The sequence below is a fragment of the Narcine bancroftii genome, chromosome 1, assembly GCF_036971445.1.
Source record: "Narcine bancroftii isolate sNarBan1 chromosome 1, sNarBan1.hap1, whole genome shotgun sequence".
Taxonomy (NCBI): domain Eukaryota; kingdom Metazoa; phylum Chordata; class Chondrichthyes; order Torpediniformes; family Narcinidae; genus Narcine; species Narcine bancroftii.
Genome location: NC_091469.1, coordinates 144,484,591 through 144,501,664, shown reverse-complemented (window position 1 = coordinate 144,501,664; position 17,074 = coordinate 144,484,591). Strand labels below are relative to the sequence as shown.

Sequence of the window (17,074 nt, the reverse complement as noted above, 5' to 3'; positions counted from 1 at the left end):
AGACTGGTGCAGTATAACTTTCTTCACCAACTATACCTCATGTCGCAGAAATTGAATAAAGGTAAACAAGGAATTTTCGAACAATGTTTCAGGTGTCACATAGAGGCAGGAACCTATGTGCACTCAACCTGGTCATGCTCCAGAGTGAGGCCCTTTTGGGTAGACCGAGGCCAAGCCCTCGAGAAATAACAGGACCCAGAATTATTCCTGTTGGGAAACATCATGGACAGAAGGCTTACAATGAAGCTGTGCAAATTTCAAATTCAATTAGTGTTGATCACTCTGGTGGTGATCAGGAAGTACATAGGAGTTATCATCTGGAAGTCAGACTCCCATCTGGGCACTGCACGTTGGAATATGGAAATTCAGAGCTGTGTTCCCTTGGAGAAAGTTACTTAAAATCTAATGAAGAAATATGAAACTTTTCTTAAGATCTGGCAACCATACCTGCATTAGATAGGTGCAAGGATAAAATGTGATCCCCTGTACTTCGCTGCCTGGTACCCCTCAAGTCTTTCCTCTCCTGGGGTGAAGGAGGGGAAAACGGGAGTCCATTCTAATCAGGCAGTCGAGATGAATGCAAGAGGACGGGTGTCGAGATCTGACAAATCCTATAGTTAATGTGTTTTTCTTTTTTTTATTGTTAAATGCCTTTTATACAAGTTTTTTAATTAAATAGTTAATGTGTTTTTATGTTATTTTATGTTGTGTGTGGGGGGGGGGGGGGGTAAGAGGAGAGAGAGAAAGGGGGATAAAGCCAGACTCGGTAGAAGAATACTTGATGAATGTGATTGTTGTACTGTGGATTATTGGAACTGAATTCGTAAAAAATCATTAAAAAATCACAAATATGAATGGAACTAAAATAAGGTGATATTTAGCAACTTTTCTTCCCTTTTTCTGGTTCTATACTTTTTTGTTTAAATGGTGGGTGCACTTTTCAATAAGGTACCATCAGGAACAGGAGCCTGAAGACTCAGCAACACAAAGGCAGCTTCTTCCCCTCTGTCATCAGATTCTTGAATGGATAATGAATCACAGAGACACTGCCTCACTTGGTCTTGTTCTAATACTACTTTCACTTCCTTCGAAATGTTTGCACTGTGAGGTTGCTGCAAGACAAGGACTTCCGTGACCAATAATTCTTGTTGTTTTGTGCATCGACTCTTCCCTTCCGTGTCTGAAGATCAATTTGCTTCAGCACCCTGAATATTCCAACGTGCAGTGCCCAGATGGGAGTCTGGCTTCCAGATGATAACTCCTATGTACTTCCTGATCACCACCAGAGTGATCAACACTAATTGAATTTGAAATTGGAGAGAGAGGGGGAAACAACATTCCAATTCTCAACGCAACAAATAGGAGAACACCGCAGTTTGCAATTGCAGGCAAATCAATGGACCTTAAAGACACAATGCTGGAGAAGCTCGGCAGGTCAAAGTGTACTTTATATAGCAAGATACAGTTAGTTAGCCAAATCAATGCAGATTAAAAACCAAGTCAAACGGTAGACTTTATACATCAGAGACAAAGATATCTCTGCAATATAAAGTACAACGTTTGACCTGCTGAGTTTCCAATATTATTTTACTTCAACCGCGGTGCCTGCAGATTGAACATCTTTTGAAGAAACAGGGCTCCTTTGCGCATCTTCTCAATTTCTAACGCAAATGCACTTTGAAGCTCAAGAGAATCTACCGTGTAACATCCAACCTCTCTGCAAAGCAACACAGTGCACATTCCACCCCCCCACCCAGCCCCACCATCGCAACGTCAGAGGGCCCGCCCTCCACACGCGTGATTGGACGGCCGCCGCCGGCTACCAATCTTCTGACGTCACGACACCCCGCTTGTGGACTCCGCCTACCTGTTGGAGTCGCTATTCGTCCGATGCCTAATTCGGTCCCAAAACAAGGAAGGGGAGTGAATAATGGGTCGAAAAACAAGACAAACGAAGTGTTCGTAATCTTCCTTCAAATCCATCGCAGCGCGGCCACGAAGGAGCGGAGCAAAGTCAACATATTAAAAAATAAACCACCCGCGTGACTTCACACCTACTGTCCCCAATTAACTTTTTTTTTAATGGCAGCGACGGGCACGCAAGCTCCGCCCGACGTAACGGCCGTGATGCAATCTCGGTGGAGGTTTGTTATTGGTGGCCGTGACGCTGTGCGTAGCACGTTTTCTCCAAAAGGGGAGGAACCTGGAGTGGGGATCACGTGGTTTGGGCTGTCCTGCTACCTGAGCCATTGGCTCAGGATTAGAATTTATTGTCGTGTACGTGTTACGAAATTCGCTGTTTTGCGGAAGCATCACAGTGCAAACATATATATTATATAAGTACATTGGAAAAAAAAATAAAAATAGTGCAACAAAAAGTAAGGCCGTGTCTGTGGTTCATTGTTCATTCAGAAATCTGATTACAGCGAGGAAGTGTCCTTGTGCTGCTGGATACTCGCCTGTTTTTCTGATGACAGCAGCATGAAGAGGGTGGTGGGAGTGGGGCCTTGTGGAAGATTTAATGTGCATGGGGATGCCAATACCCCTCTGGAGAACAGCTGTATTCCTGATTTCCCCATCCTGTGACTGTACCTGTGGCCCCATAGTGGCCGCTACACTGCTAAATGAAGGATTGCACAACCAGGCGGGTTGAGTTCAGTGAGCAAAAACTGATTTATTGCAAGCTACCTGGCTGGTCTTGTACTCCCAGCCCAGACCTGGCTGAGAACCGCGCTGGGGGGCCCCCGATGTCATCAAGCGCGGGCTTCTGAGCCCGGTGCCGAGGTTGGGAGGAAACCCCCAACGATGCCATTTTCGCCGGCAAGTGGGGCTGGAGGCGGGGAAGTAGACCATGCGGTGACTGCCGGGGATTGTGAGGTGCGTTGATGAATTCATTGGGTAGGGCTAGTGGTGCACCACAGTCCAGCTCGGCTGATGACGCCTGTAGGTCTTCTTTGGGTGTTGAGCAGATGTCCAAGAGCACCTGAGGCAGCTCGTCCACCCAGTTAGGGACGGTGAGGCGGGCCATAAGGTGGCGGTGGCGGTGCAATCGCTCAACTAGCCCATTGGCTTGTGGGTGATAGGATGTGGCGTGATGTAGCTCAATGTAGCTTGTTGGCGAGCTGTGCCCAGAACGCAGAGGTGAACTGGGCACCCAGATCACTGGTGAGATGGTTCGGGATGCCGAACCGGGCAACCCAACCATTCAAAAGCGCTTGGAAGCAGGAGTCCGTGGAGGCATCTGGCATCGGGATCGCCTCAGGCCAACAAGTGGTGTGGTCTACCACTTTGAAAAGGTAATGGTTACCTCGGGAAACGGGAAAGGGTCCGACGATGTCCACATGTATGTGGCTGAACCGTTTCCGGACGTGTTCAAAATTTTGTACGGGTGCTCTGGTGTGCCTGTGTACTTTGGAAAGCTGGCAATGGGTGAAGGTTCTGGACCGGTCCGCTATCTGCTTCTGAAGCCCGTGCCAGACAAAACGTTCTGCCATCATACAGACCGTGGACCTGATGGAAGGGTAGGAAAAGTCATGGATATGGTGGAAGACTTGGCTGCGCCACTGCTGGGGAACCACTGGTCGTGGGGTGCACATGGAGACATCGCAAAGGACGGTGCCCTCACTGTGAGGAGTCGGGAGGTCCTGAAACCGCAGGCCCGTGATGGCAGTCCTGAAGGTCCACGTCTCCTCGTCGGACTTCTGGACCTGGGTGAGCTGGTCGAAGTCGAAGCCAGGTGTCAGCACGCAAATGACCAGTCATGAGAGTGCTTCGCGACCATGTTGTCTTTCCCCGCCTTGTGCCGAATCTCGGTGGTGAACTCTGACATGAAGGAATGGTGACGCTGTTGGCGGGCCGACCAGGGATCTCTTGCCATAGCGAGCGCCTGAGTGAAGAGTTTGTGGTCGGTTAAAATGGTGAAAGGCCTCCCCTCCAAGAAATAGTGGAAATGACACACCGCCAGGTACATCCCCAGCAACTCACGATTGAAAGCGCTATACTTGTGCTCTGGCGGGCGAAGAAGTTGGCTAAAGAATGCCAGTAGTTTCCATTGTCCGTTCAACTGCTGCTTGGGGATGGTGCCAATGGCTGTGGCAGAGGCATTGACGAAGAGCGCCATATGCATGTCGGTGCCTGGGTGGACGAGCAGGGTAGCCTTCGCCAGGGCATCTTTCGTGGCTTCGAATACCCTGCTGGCCTCTGGAGTCCAGACGAATGACCTGTCTTTTGCCACAAGGGTGAAGAGTGGCTGCATAATGCGCGCAGCGTCTGGAATGAAGCGGTTATAGAAATTGACCATACCTGCAAACTCCTGTAGCCCCTTGAGGTTGTCCGGGCGTGGGAACTCTCTGATTGCAACGACCTTCGTAGCGGCAGGTGTGGCTCCTTTGGCCATGATGGTATGGCCCAGGAACTGCATGGACTCTTTCCCAAACTGGCACTTGGCCGGATTGATCATTAGGCCGAAGTTGGCCAGTCGGGAGAAAAGGGTCCGCAGGTGAGACTTGTTTTGTGCCTGGTCTCTGCTGGCAACAAGGATGTCATCCAGGTAAATGAATACGAAATTCAAATCCCTGCCCACTGTGTCCATAAGGCGCTGGAAGTTCTGGAAGGCATTCTTGAGCATGAATGGCATGCGTAGGAACTCGAACAAGCCGAAGGGGGTGATGATGGATGTTTTGGGTATGTTCTTGGGGTGCACCAGGCTTTGGTGACCTTGGAGAATACCCTCGCACCATGCAGGTTGGCCGTAAAGTCCTGGATGTTAGGGATCGGGTAACGGTCAGATACTGTCGCGTCGTTAAGCCATCGAAAATCTCCGCACAGGTGCCAGCCACCGGAGGCTTTTGGGAACAGGTGGAGTGGTGAGGCTCAAGGATTGTTGGAGTGTTGAATGATCCCCAGCTCCTGCAGATGCGAGAACTCTTCCTTCACTATCTGGAGCTTATCTGGCGGGAGCTGGCGTGCCTTGGCGTGGACCAGTGGGCCTTGGGTGGGGATGTAATAAAACACCCCGTGACGTGGTGAGGCAGCGGAGAACTGCAGCTTGAGGAGCGATGGGAACTCATCCAGGATACGCTGAAACTCGTCCTTGGCTGTGCTGACCGTGGCCATCTGCGGCTGCTCTGTGCGGGAGGCGTTGAGGTGAACGGTTGGAAGGTACGGACATCTACCAGTCACCTACCTCAAATGTCAATCCTTGGGCGAGGAGGAAGTCGACATCCAGGATGGCGGTTGGAAGGGACGAAACGGTGAACCTCCACGAGAACTTTTGTGGCTGATCTGGAAGTGAATGGTCTTGTCTCCATACGTTTGGATCTCCGTCAAATTGACTACATGGAGGAGAGGTCCTCAAGGCTGGTTCCAGGACTCGATGGCTGTGGCTGGGATGACACTGAACTGGGCCCCAGTGTCGACGAGGAAGCGTTGGCCACTGACTGAATCCTGCAGGTAGAGAAGGCTATATTCTTGGCCAGCCGCTGCAGCCATAAACAGCGGCCGGCCTGCTCGTTTCCCTGGAACGAGCAGGGCTGACGACACTTCTGAGCCTTGGCTCCCCAGCACTGGCAGAAGCAGAGGCCTGAAGTGGATGACTTACTTCTGGCTATGCTCTTTGAGGCCCCTGCAGGGGCCGGGTGTTCCACTGCAGCATTAGACGAAGGCTTGGCGTGGTCATGCCCGTGACTGCTGGACTGCTGAGCCCTCCGGGAATTGTTCGAGCCATAGCTCCTGAGCCTTTTGTGTGACCTTCCTAGGGTCAACGAAGCTCTCCTGGGACAGTAATGGCTTGATGTCTTCAGGCAGATGGTCGAGGAAGATGCACTCGAAGAGTGGGCAGTTGGTGTGATCATCCATGAGTGTGAGCATCTCATCCATCAACTCGATTGGAGTTCTGTCCCCCAAGGTGTCGAGGCGCAGCATCCGAGTGGCACTCTGGTGCCTGGAGAGGCCGAGGGAACTGGTGAGCACCTGCTTGATGGTCCTGTTCTTATCTTCTGCGGGTGGGTGCTGAACGAGGTGCAGCACTCGTTTGGCAGTGGCCTGGTCCAGGGCGGCGACCACATGGTAAAACTTGGTTGAATCCGATGAAATCTGGCAGCGGTGAAACTGAGCCTCTGCCTGGCTGAACCAGGTCTCCGGCTCCTGAACCCAGAAGTCAGGAAGCTATAGTGTTGACCGAAGGGTCATTCATGTTAGGTTGAAAGACGTTTGAACCTGTCGGGGTCACCAATTGTAGTGGCGGCTACATTGCTAACTGAAGGATTGGACAACCACACGGGTTCAGTTCAGTGAGCAAAAACTGATTTATTGCAGGCTGCCTGGCTGGTCTCATACTCCCAGCCCAGACCTGGCTGAGAACCCTTCTGAAATTACCTCTGCTACAGCACCCCAAGGCTTTAAAAAGGTGCCTAGGCCTCTTCTTATATTATGCCCAAAGGATTCCCAACTATTGCAGACAAGGCCCAACTCCTAGTGAAAACCACTACCTTTCCCCCATTGGGATAGCCCCTTAAGGCTTTTGAGGACATCAGGAACAAGATGGACAAAGCGGGGATGCATGCCATGGATGAATCCATCCCATTCTAAGTGAAAGGTGATGTCTCAGACTTCACTCTGGGCGCCACACTGAACCAAGCAAGCAGGCCAGTGGCATTTTTTCCCTCACCTTCCAAGGCCCCGAACATAGGCACTCTGCCGTCAAGAAGGAGGCACAAGCTATAGTGGAAGCCGTGTGCCATTGGAGGTACTACTTGGCTGGCAGACCATTCACCCTGCTGACAGACCAGAGAGCTGTCGCTTTTATGTTGATCAATAAATAGCAGGGTAAAATCAAAAATGACAAGGTCATGAGGTGGACAATTGAGTCTATAATTATGAAATCTTGTACCACCTGGGCAAACTCAATGAGCTACCTGATGCCCTGTCACCTCCATGCCTTCCACAATAGCATCTGCCACCCCGGGGTCACAAGGCTTTACTATTTTGTGAGAGCCTGTAACCTTCCCTACTCAGTGGAGGAAGTCAGGGAGCTGACTCACAATTGCCCAGTCTGTGCAGAATAAAAGCCCCCATTTTACAGACCAGAGAGAGCCCAACTCATCAAGGCCTCTCGCCCCTTCGAACGGCTCAGCATGGACTTCAAGGGGCCCCTCCAGTCCACGAATTGGAGCATCTACTTCGTAAGCATCAAGGACAAATACTCACATTTCCTATTCACTGTCCCCTGCCCCAACATGACCACATCCACTGTCATTAAAGCACTTCGCACAGTATTCCCTCTGTTCAGATACCCCAGTTATGTTCATAGCCATCAGGGATCTGCCTTCATGAGTAATACTTCCTTTCCAGGGACATAACTATGAATAGAACCACCAGGTACAATCTCCACGGGAACGGGCAGCTGAAGAGGGAGAATGGTACGATCTGGAAGGCAGTCCTTTTGGCCCTCAAATTGAAAGAGATGCCCATATCCCAGTGGCAAGAGGTCCTTCCAGAAGCACTGCATGCCACCAGGTCCCTACTTTGCACGGCAGCTAACTCAATGCAACATAAATAGTTCTCCTTCCCCAGGAGGTCGGCGTCGGGAATCACGCTGCCGGTCTGGCTACAACCCCAGGGCCATTACTTCTCCAGAAGCATGTTAGAACACAAAAGGCAGACCACTGGTCAAGGAAGTGCACCTCCTGCATGTGACCACCCCCCCCCCACCCAGTATGCGCTGGTAAGGTACTCAGATGGGCGAAACGATACAGCATACATCTGGGACCAGTTGGTCCCAGCGATCACCCTGACAGGTGAAGTAGTGATCCCACGTCCAATACGGCCCACCAAGTGTCCCCCCCCCCCCACCAAAAGTTACAAACAAATTCCCCACCCCCTATGGACCTGGTAGACACACACACTATTCAGCCTTCCAACAACCAGCCAAGCAAACAAGCCACCATTCCACTGGAACCAACAAAACAGCAAGCAGTACTTCAGAGATCACAACGCCAAATAAAACCGTCAGAGCAGCTGAACCTTTGAACTGTATGGACTACAAGACCTTGCCGATAGAAATTTCCCCGCCTCACCCTGCTGTACTTCATTCAAAAAAAAGAGGGGTGGATGTGGTGGAAAACAGTACTGTGGGCATGTCCAGGCATGTCCTCACTAGGCTGGGCAGGCTGGCAAACCTTCTGTACCTGTAGCCCTCCTCATAAGATCCCCTAATAAAGGCCGAAAGCCCTAGTCTCCTCCCTCATACTTGCCTTGGACGTGAGCCAGCAGCATGTAGAGCCATGCCTGGGTCTTCTGATCAATAAAGTGTTATGGGCTCTGAGGACACCAAAACCCAGCAGCAACAGAAATTTACCAAGACAAATGGTTATTTAAACAAAAGTTACTTTTAATTTTCTTTAAATATTAAAATAGGATCAAACTTTAACTTATTACTATTAACTTAACCCCTTTCTAATGCTAAGCGCACATGTATGTAATGTATGTATAAGTTCAGAAAAGTTCTTTGATTCACAGTCCAATCTCACTTCTCATTCCTCCAAGTTCACCAGTATCAAGCAATTCTTATACTGTGCACAGAATTTACCATTTATGAATTTCACCAGGACCCGCTGCTTGAAAGGTAAATGATTGCTGCTCAGGAAGGTTCTTGTTGGTTTTCAGAGAGAGATTTGTTGCTTGTTGGACACAAGCTAATTCCTTCCAATCAGCCACTTCAGTGTCTTGCCAAAGAAATTTGCTCCATCAATGTTTTCCAGATGATAACCTCTTTCTTTCACGTCACCACAGAGTTCCTTTTTGTTTTCCTTATTTCAAGTGAAACACTATACAGCCAGCCATCTCCCATTGTATGGACCTCTAAGGATTTGACCAGGCTGAACTTAGAACTCACAACCCACCTTCAAAATGGGGTTTTCCACAAGCTTGCCAACTTGTCATGTTCCAGTCCCAGCTACTGCTGCTGAACTGTAGAACTGTATTCTCTCTCTCAAAGAAAAGCCTCTCTCAGCTTGCAAAACCACCTGTCCTTCCTAGAACAGCAAACTGCATTCAGACAGACTGTGGAATCAGACCTAATCTTCAATTCCGTTCATCTGTTGCTTTCCAAAACAATAATCCATTACTCCACAGCATGTCCAATTAACAACTACTTGTGAAGTCCTTATATGCATTCTTAAAAGTTTTTGCAAAGACACTCGGAGCCGGGACTGTCTGGCTTGAGCAGAGCATTGGCATTTTAAATGAAATCCGTTTTGAAGTGTTTGTATTTGTTTGTGACTTACACTATAAGAAAACCCCATACTTTATCTTCCAAAAACATATCTATACATAATATAAAATATAACAATCTGTCACAAAAGCCTTTGACTACCTACTTCGTATCTGCGATTGAGAGTGCCACAATCAGTCACTCAGTCTTAGCCTCTTGAGTTATTTACTGCGTATCAACCCCTGAGCAGAAAGCCCTGCAAAAGGTAATGGACACAGCCCAGGATATAACAGGCAATAATCTCCCCTCCACTGAGAACATCTACAGGGAACACTGCCATCAGAGTGCAGCAGCAATCATCGAAGATGATTCAATATATAACTATGTTATTATATATTTTAAGTATTTTCTTTAGTAAGGATAATAAGGTTTGGGGGTAGGGTTTAGTTGGAATTTACGTTTTTTTAATTTTTTTCTCGCTTTTTTTCTTTTCTTTATACAAATTAGCATATATTTGTAACTTCTGTAATGTGACTTATGATTTTATTAATTGTTATAATTGTCATATTGACCTGGCATATGCCAGGTCCCAGACAGAGACAGTGTCTCTCTGCCCATCCTGGTACTGCACGTAGGTATACTGAGGATTAGCATGGAGGAAGTGGACCATATCGAATTGGGGGTCTGCTTTGTGGGTTTTGATATGTCTCCATAGCACAGGCCCTAGGGTCATCAGCAGATGCCAACAGCTTGGGGAAGAATAAATTTTCATTCAGGGTCGCATTTGTTTGCCCTACAGAGGAGGGACCTGATGGTGTAGAGCACCTCTGGTATGACCTCTTGCCATTGGGAGACGGGCAGCCCTTTTGGCTTGAGGGTCAGGAGAACTGCCCTCCAAATTGTGCCATTCCCTCAGGGAATTATAGATTGATTTTAAATGAAATATTCAAAAACAAACAAACTCAATCAGCAACAAATTTAACGATTCTTATATTTTGCACTTTATTGATATTTTTCCTTCTCTCTGTATTGCAGTTTTTTTATATTTTTTTATTTGTTTACATGTGCATATTGAGTCAGTTTTTTTTCACTGCCAATAAGTGGTAATTCTCCATTGGCCAAAGGTTAAAGAATGTCATGTACATACTCTGACTCTAAATCTGAAACAAATAAAAAATATAACAAACTAATTTCTCTTCCTGAAGTCAACAATTAGCTCCTTGGTTTTGGTGACTTTGAATGCGAGGTTGCTGTTGGTGCACCATTCAGCCAAGTTTTCAATCTCCCTCCTGTATGCCGATTCAGCGTCCCATCTTATATAACCCACTACTGTGGTATCTGAAGCGCTATCAATTAGACCCAGCAGACCAGAAGTCAAGATTAATAGGCTTTAATCGCTATAAACTTACAGGTATATCCTACATGCTGTGGGCCTGATTCCAAGGCAGTACTGAGGGAGGAGATGGTGCGGTACTGCCTTTATTAGGAATCCTGAAGAGGGAGGAGTTACAGTTTCAGGGGCGGACCATCAATACAATGCATGTGTTCCACCACATTCACCCTTTCTGGTGAAGTGACAGAGTCCATTCAGAATGTATTTACAGGTTCAGCCTATCCAGTGGTTTCATCCATCAAACTGACCTCACAGTTGTGATGATATAGGCTCCTGGGCAGTGGTCTGTGTGAAGGGCTCCAATTTGGATGGTTAAACAGAATCAGATGGGGCTAGATGGGTCATATGGGTTGGGGTGTCAATGGTGGGGTTGGATGCTTGACCATGTCTCTGGTAGTCGTGGGGAAGGGGAGGGTGCTGGTCGATCGACTGGTCAGTTCAGTGAGAGTCTCAGTTGCAGGGGTTCCTGCATATGCCAGGTCCCGGACAGAGACAGTGTCTCTCTGCCCATCCTGGTACTGCACGTAGGTATACTGAGGATTAGCATGATTACCTCTGGTATGACCTCTTGCCATTGGGAGACAGGCAGCCCTTTTGGCTTGAGGGTCAGGAGAACTGCCCTCCAAATTGTGCTATTCCCTCAGGGAATTATAGATGATGGTCCTGTTCTGTGGATATGCCTTTGGCAAACAGGTATTGGTGCAACTCCTTGCTCATAAATGAGGGCCACCGGTCACTGTGGATAAAACTGGGGTATCCGAAAAGCATTAAAAAGTTACGAGGGACTAAGTAAGAGTGGGTGTAATCATATCTGGGCAGAGGGCAAATTGAAACTGAGAGTATTTGTCAAAAATGCTGAGAAAATACATGTTCTGGTTCGTGGAGGGGAGGGAGCCCCTGAAGTTCATGCTTAGACATTCAAAGGGGCAGGTGTCCTTGATCAGGTGAACTTTCTCTGGCTGGTAGAATTGTAGCTTGCACTCGGTGCAGACTGGGCAGCTGTGAGTCAACTCCCTGATGTCCTAAATCGAGTACAGGAGGTTGCGGGCTTCACAAAGTGATAGATCCCAGTGACTCCAGGGCGGCAAAGGGTGTTATGAAGACCTTGGAGTTCATCTGCTCGCGCTTTGGCGCAGTAACCTTAGGACAGGGTATTAGGATACTCATTGAGATTCCTGGGCTGGCACAAGATCTCATAGTTATAGGTGGACAATTCAATTCTCCACCTCAGGATCTTGTCATTTTTAATTTTTCCCTGCTATTTGTTGTTAAACATAAATGCGACTGCACATTGGCCAGTCAGCAGAGTGGACAGTGGCACATAGTTTCCACTATGGCCTGGGCCTCTTTCTCAATGACTGAGTACTGGAGTTCGGGGCCCTAGAGGGTACGTGAAAAAAATACCACCGGCCTGCTCACCAGGTTTAGCATGGCAGCCAGTTTGAAGTCGGACGCATTGCTCTCCACTTGGAATGGGATGGATTCCTCTATAGCATCCATCACCTCTTTGGCAACGTTGTCTTTGATGCAAGTGAAGGCCACCTGGGCTTTTGTTAATGGGGGAAATGGAGTAGTTTTTACCAGGGCCAGGCTTTATGTGCTTCTTATGAAAAGAATCCCAGCCACCTTTTCAGGAGTTTAGGGGGAAGTTGGAGCTCCAGCGGGGGCTGCATACACTCAGGGTTGGATCGAATTACTCCATTCTCCACCCCGCATCCTAGTATAACCAGTCATGAAGTGCGGAACACCCATTTATTCTGGTTATACTTGAGATTTACGGTTTTAGGTGTCTGGAGGAATTTCTGCAGGTTAGCATCATGATGGAGCGGGTAACGAAACGTGGCTTTCAGTTGGTGGTCATTCACCATTCGGTCCATTCGTGACTCTAAAGGGGACCCTGAGGAAATCTGCCTTAAATGCCATGTATGGGCAGTCCACTGGGAGGATCGGGAGCTGGAGATAGGCAGACTTGAGGTCGATAGTGGAGAAGACCCAGTATTGGGCAATCTCGTTCACCATGTTGGCTATGCTGGGGGAGGGGTTAGGTATCCAAGAGGGTGAACCGGTTGATGGTCTGGCTGTAGTCTATGACCATCCTGTGTTTCTCTCCACTCTTTACCACCTCTACCTGCTCTCTCCGATGGCCTCTGCCAGAAGTCGCCTAACCTCAGCCTCGATGATGGCTCTGTCCCCAGAACTGTATCGCTTGCTCTTGGTTCCCACAGGCTTACAGTCATGAGTGAGATTTCCAACCCTGAGTGTATGCAGCCCCTGCTGGAGCTCCCACTCCCTCATAACCTCAAGGTCCTGAATTGGCGGTGGGACCTGGAGGGTAGGCAGTCCATAGCTTGTGAGCAGTGGGCAGTGTTCGGGTCGCTGATTGGCTGTGCTCAGGGTGGCGGGTCGGTGGTTTAAAAGTTGGTTATTAAGGACCGTCATATTCCACCAGAACACTTTTAATTTGGCACTGGAAGTCTAGCTCCAGTATGACTGGTGCATCATTTATGGCATAATGAGCAATTTAAAATTCTTGTACATCCATGATGTGCAGCTACCTCGGATTTTGGTTGAATTGGACTTAGAGACCAACGGGATTTTACACTGGACTGCGGTCACTGTGAGGGAACAGTGCTATACAGTGCCTGGGTGTATACAACTGGGCTTTTGGTGCTTCTCATGTCAAACAAGCAGTTCATAATGTGGCCGTTTACCTCAATGTCCATGATGGACCTTGCTAATTGATGTGGGCTGCTCTGGTCCAGAAAGATAGGTGCCAGTGTTATTTTGTTGTCTGTGCATTGGCATCCTCCAAGATGTCTGCCCCGAAGATGACTGCCCACATGGTTTGCATGCTGTCACTGCCTGAAGCGAAGCTGGAAGTGACATCACCTTGGCCGTCGTGCCTGGGTTCCCGCCGTACTGTTCTCCGCGATCAGATGTGGAGTTGGAAATGACGCAGTCCAAGATGGCGACAGCTGCTATTTGCACATGGCACTGCAAGGGGAAGGTCTGGATCTATATAGTATGCTTTTCTTCCGCAGCTGGAGCAGGTCGCATTTCTGGCAAGAAAGTTCTTCTGCAAATGCTTTGTCTATCCACAGTAATATCACCTTGGGTGCTCAGCAATAGTGGCTGCTGTTAGGGACTCCACATCCCAAGATGGCAGCACCTGTGGTCCCCACGCGGCAGCCAGGTTGCCGCAGGAGTAAGCCTCTGCATTCTGGTGAGCCGTCTCCAGTGTCTTGGCAAGATCAACCACATCCTACAGGGTCTAATTGCCCTTTCTCCAAAAGCCTTTGTCTGATATGATCTGACCTGAGACTGACCACACTCCTGGTAGACAGCTACCATAAGGTTTTTTTTCCAAACTTTATTTAAAAGATAATAAAAAAAACATAGCATACAGTATAGAAATAAACAAGAAAAGATTTTATGTTAACACCCCTACAGCCAACTCCTTTAAGGGGAGCAAAAAAAAAGATTACAGATATATAAAAAGAAAATATTGTAGCGGCAGCTACAACCAGATGGGTTGAGCTCAGTGAGCAGACTAATTTATTGCAGGCTGCCTGGCTGGCCTTATACACCCAGCCCGGGCCTGGCTGAGAAGTGTGCTGTGGGCGCTGACGTCACTAGGGAGTCACATGGGTCCCCAAGCATGGGCTTCTGAGCCCAGTGCCAAGGTCGAAAGGGAAACCCCCGATGGCGCCATTTTGGCCGGTTCCCCGCCGCGTGTATTATAAGCGGGGCTGGTTCGCCTGCCTAACGGTGTGTCGTCACACAGCCCCCCCCCAGAACTGGCACTGATGTCCTTTATAGTCAGGAGGCCTTGCTTCTTGGGATGGGCCACAACTACTGGTTCGGTGGGGGTGACGTGTGCTGGCTTCAGCCTGTCCAATGTAAACAGTTCCCTCCTACCGCCGATGTCCAGCGTAAACGTGAACCCTGAATGCTGGATGACTTTGTACGGCCCTTCGTAAGGCCTTTGCAGAGGTGCTGTGGATGGGCCTTGCCGAATAAAAACGTACTCAGCGGAGTGCAGCTCGCTGGGGACGTAAAAGGCCTGTGTGCTGTGACTGGGCTGCGGTGGGGGTGCGAAGGAGCCCAACTGGGCCCGGAGGTGGGGGAGTAGCTAATGCAGTGACTGCTGGGGGTTCTGAGGTGTGTTGACGAACTCACCGGGTAGTTCTAGTGGTGCGCCGTAGACCAGCTCAGCTGATGATGCCTGTAGATCTTCTTTGGATGTCGAGAGGATGCCCAGGAGCACCCAAGGCAGTTCGTCCACCCAGTCAGGACTGGTGAGGCAGGCCCTAAGTGCCGACTTAAGATGGCAGTGTAGTCACTCGACCTGCCCATTGGCTTGCGGGTGATAGGTCGTGGTGTGGTGTAACTTGATCCCCGGCCTGTTGGCAAGCTGTGCCCAGAACGCAGAGGTGAACTGGGCGCCCCGATCACTGGTGAGGTGATTCAGGACGCCGAACCGGGTGACCCAACCATGCAACAGCGCTTGGGAGCAGGAGTCTGTGGAGACGTCTGGCATCTGGATTGCCTCGGACCACCATGAAAAGGTAACAGTTACCCTGGGAAATTGGTAAGGGCCCAACGATGTCCATGTGAATGTGGCTGAACTGTTCCCAGATGTGCTCGAACTCCTGGATGGCCGCTCTGGTGTGCCTCTGCACATTGGACAGCTGGAAATGGGTGCAGCTTCTGGCCCAGCCCGCGATCTGCTTCCGCAGCCCGTGCCACCATATGGACCGTGGACCTGATGGAAGGGTGCAAAAGGTCATGGATATGGTGGAACCCTTGCCTGCGCCACTGCTGGGGAACCACTGGTCACGGGATGCCCATGGAGACATCACACAGGATGGTGCCCTCACCACTAGGAGCCAGGAAGTCTTGGAACCGCAGGCCTGTGATGGCAGTCCTGAAGGCTCGTTTCTCATCGTCGGAATTCTGGTCCCGGGCGAGCTGGTTGAAGTCAAGGCCGGGTGTCAGCAGGCAAATGGCCGGTCGTGAGAGTGCATCAGCGACCATGTTGTCCTTCCCGGCCTTGTGCCGAATGTCAGTGGTAAACTCCAACACGAAGGAGAGGTGACACTGCTTGTGGGCTGACCAGGGATCTTTTGCCATCGCAAGCACCTGGGTGAGGGATTTGTGGTCAGTGAAAATGGTAAAAGTCTTCCCCTCCAAAAAATAACGGAAATGCTGCACTGCCAGGTACAGGCCCAGTAACTCGTGGTCGAAGGCACTATACTTGCGTTCTGGCTAGCGGAGCAGGCGGCTTCCAATGTCCATTCACTTGCTGCTCCAGGACAGCACCAACAGCTGTGGCAGAGGCGTCGACAGAAAGTGCCATATGCAGGTCGGTGTGCGGGTGGGTGAGCATGGTGGCCTTCGCGAGGGCATCCTTGGTGGCCTTGAATGTGGTGCAGACTTCTGGGTTCCAAGCGATGAGGGCAAATAGCGGCTGCATGATGCACTCAGCTCCCGTGATGAAGCGGTTGTAAAAGTTGACCATACCCGTGAACTCCTGCATCCCCTTGAGGCTATCTGGGAACTCTCTGATAGCGGCGACCTTCACAGCGGCGGGAATAACTCCTTCAGCCGCGATGGTATGGCCCAGGAAATGCATGGACTCTTTCCCAAACTGCCACTTGGCCGGGTTGATGGTAATGCTGAAGTCAGCCAGCCGGGAGAAAAGGGCACATAGGTGGGCCTTGTGTTGCACCCGGTCCTTGCTGGTGACGAGGATGTTGTCCAAATAAATAAAGACAAAATCCAAGTCCCTGCCCACAGAGTCCATGAGGCGCTGGAAGGTCTGAGTGGCGTTCTTGAGCCCGAACGGTATGCACAGGGATTTGAACAAGCCAAAGTGGGTGATGATAGCCGTTCTCAGGGTGCACCGGGATCTGGTGATATCCGCGCCTTGTTGAGCCGTCAATAGTCTCCGCACAGAAGCCAGCCGCTGGAGGCTTTTGGGACCAGGTGGAGCAGCGAGGCCCACGGGCTGTCGGACCGCTGAATGATCCCCAGTTCCAGCAGGTGGGAAAACTCCTCCTTCACTAAATGGAGCTTGTCAAGCGGAAGCCGCCCTGCCTTGGCGTGAACTGGTAGGCTCTGGGTGGGGATGTGTTGGAACACCCATGGCGTGGCGAAGCAGTGGAGAACTGTGGCTTGAGGAGTGTCGGGAACTCATCTAGGATTTGCTGGAACTCATCTCTGGGCGTGTTGATTGTGGCCATCTGCGGTTGCTCCAAGTGGGAGGGATCAAGGCGAATAGCCTGGAAGGTATGGGTGTCCACCAGGCACGTACCTCGAATGTCCACAAGAAGACCATGCACGAGGAGGAAGTCTGCACCCAGGATGGCAGTCGGGAGGGACGAGACAGTGAACCTCCAAGCAAAATTTCATTGCCTGATCTGGAAGTGGACTGTCTTGTCTCCATACGACCTGACTGCCATTGCATT

General features: G+C 49.9%; 1 protein-coding gene across 8 annotated transcripts in view; it reads right to left on the bottom strand.

Annotated features, from left to right (window-relative positions):
- fbxo8 (F-box protein 8) overlaps positions 1-17,074 on the bottom strand; it is a 166,461-nt gene that overhangs the window by 111,464 nt on the left and 37,923 nt on the right. Inside the window, exon 1 of one of the 8 annotated variants that reach the window (XM_069941112.1) lies at positions 1,868-2,106. The exons of the other annotated variants lie outside the window; for them this stretch is intronic. The gene's annotated coding sequence lies outside the window, so the exon portion shown is untranslated. Of the gene's footprint in view, positions 1-1,867; positions 2,107-17,074 lie in introns of those variants that run through there. 8 annotated transcript variants of the gene reach the window in all.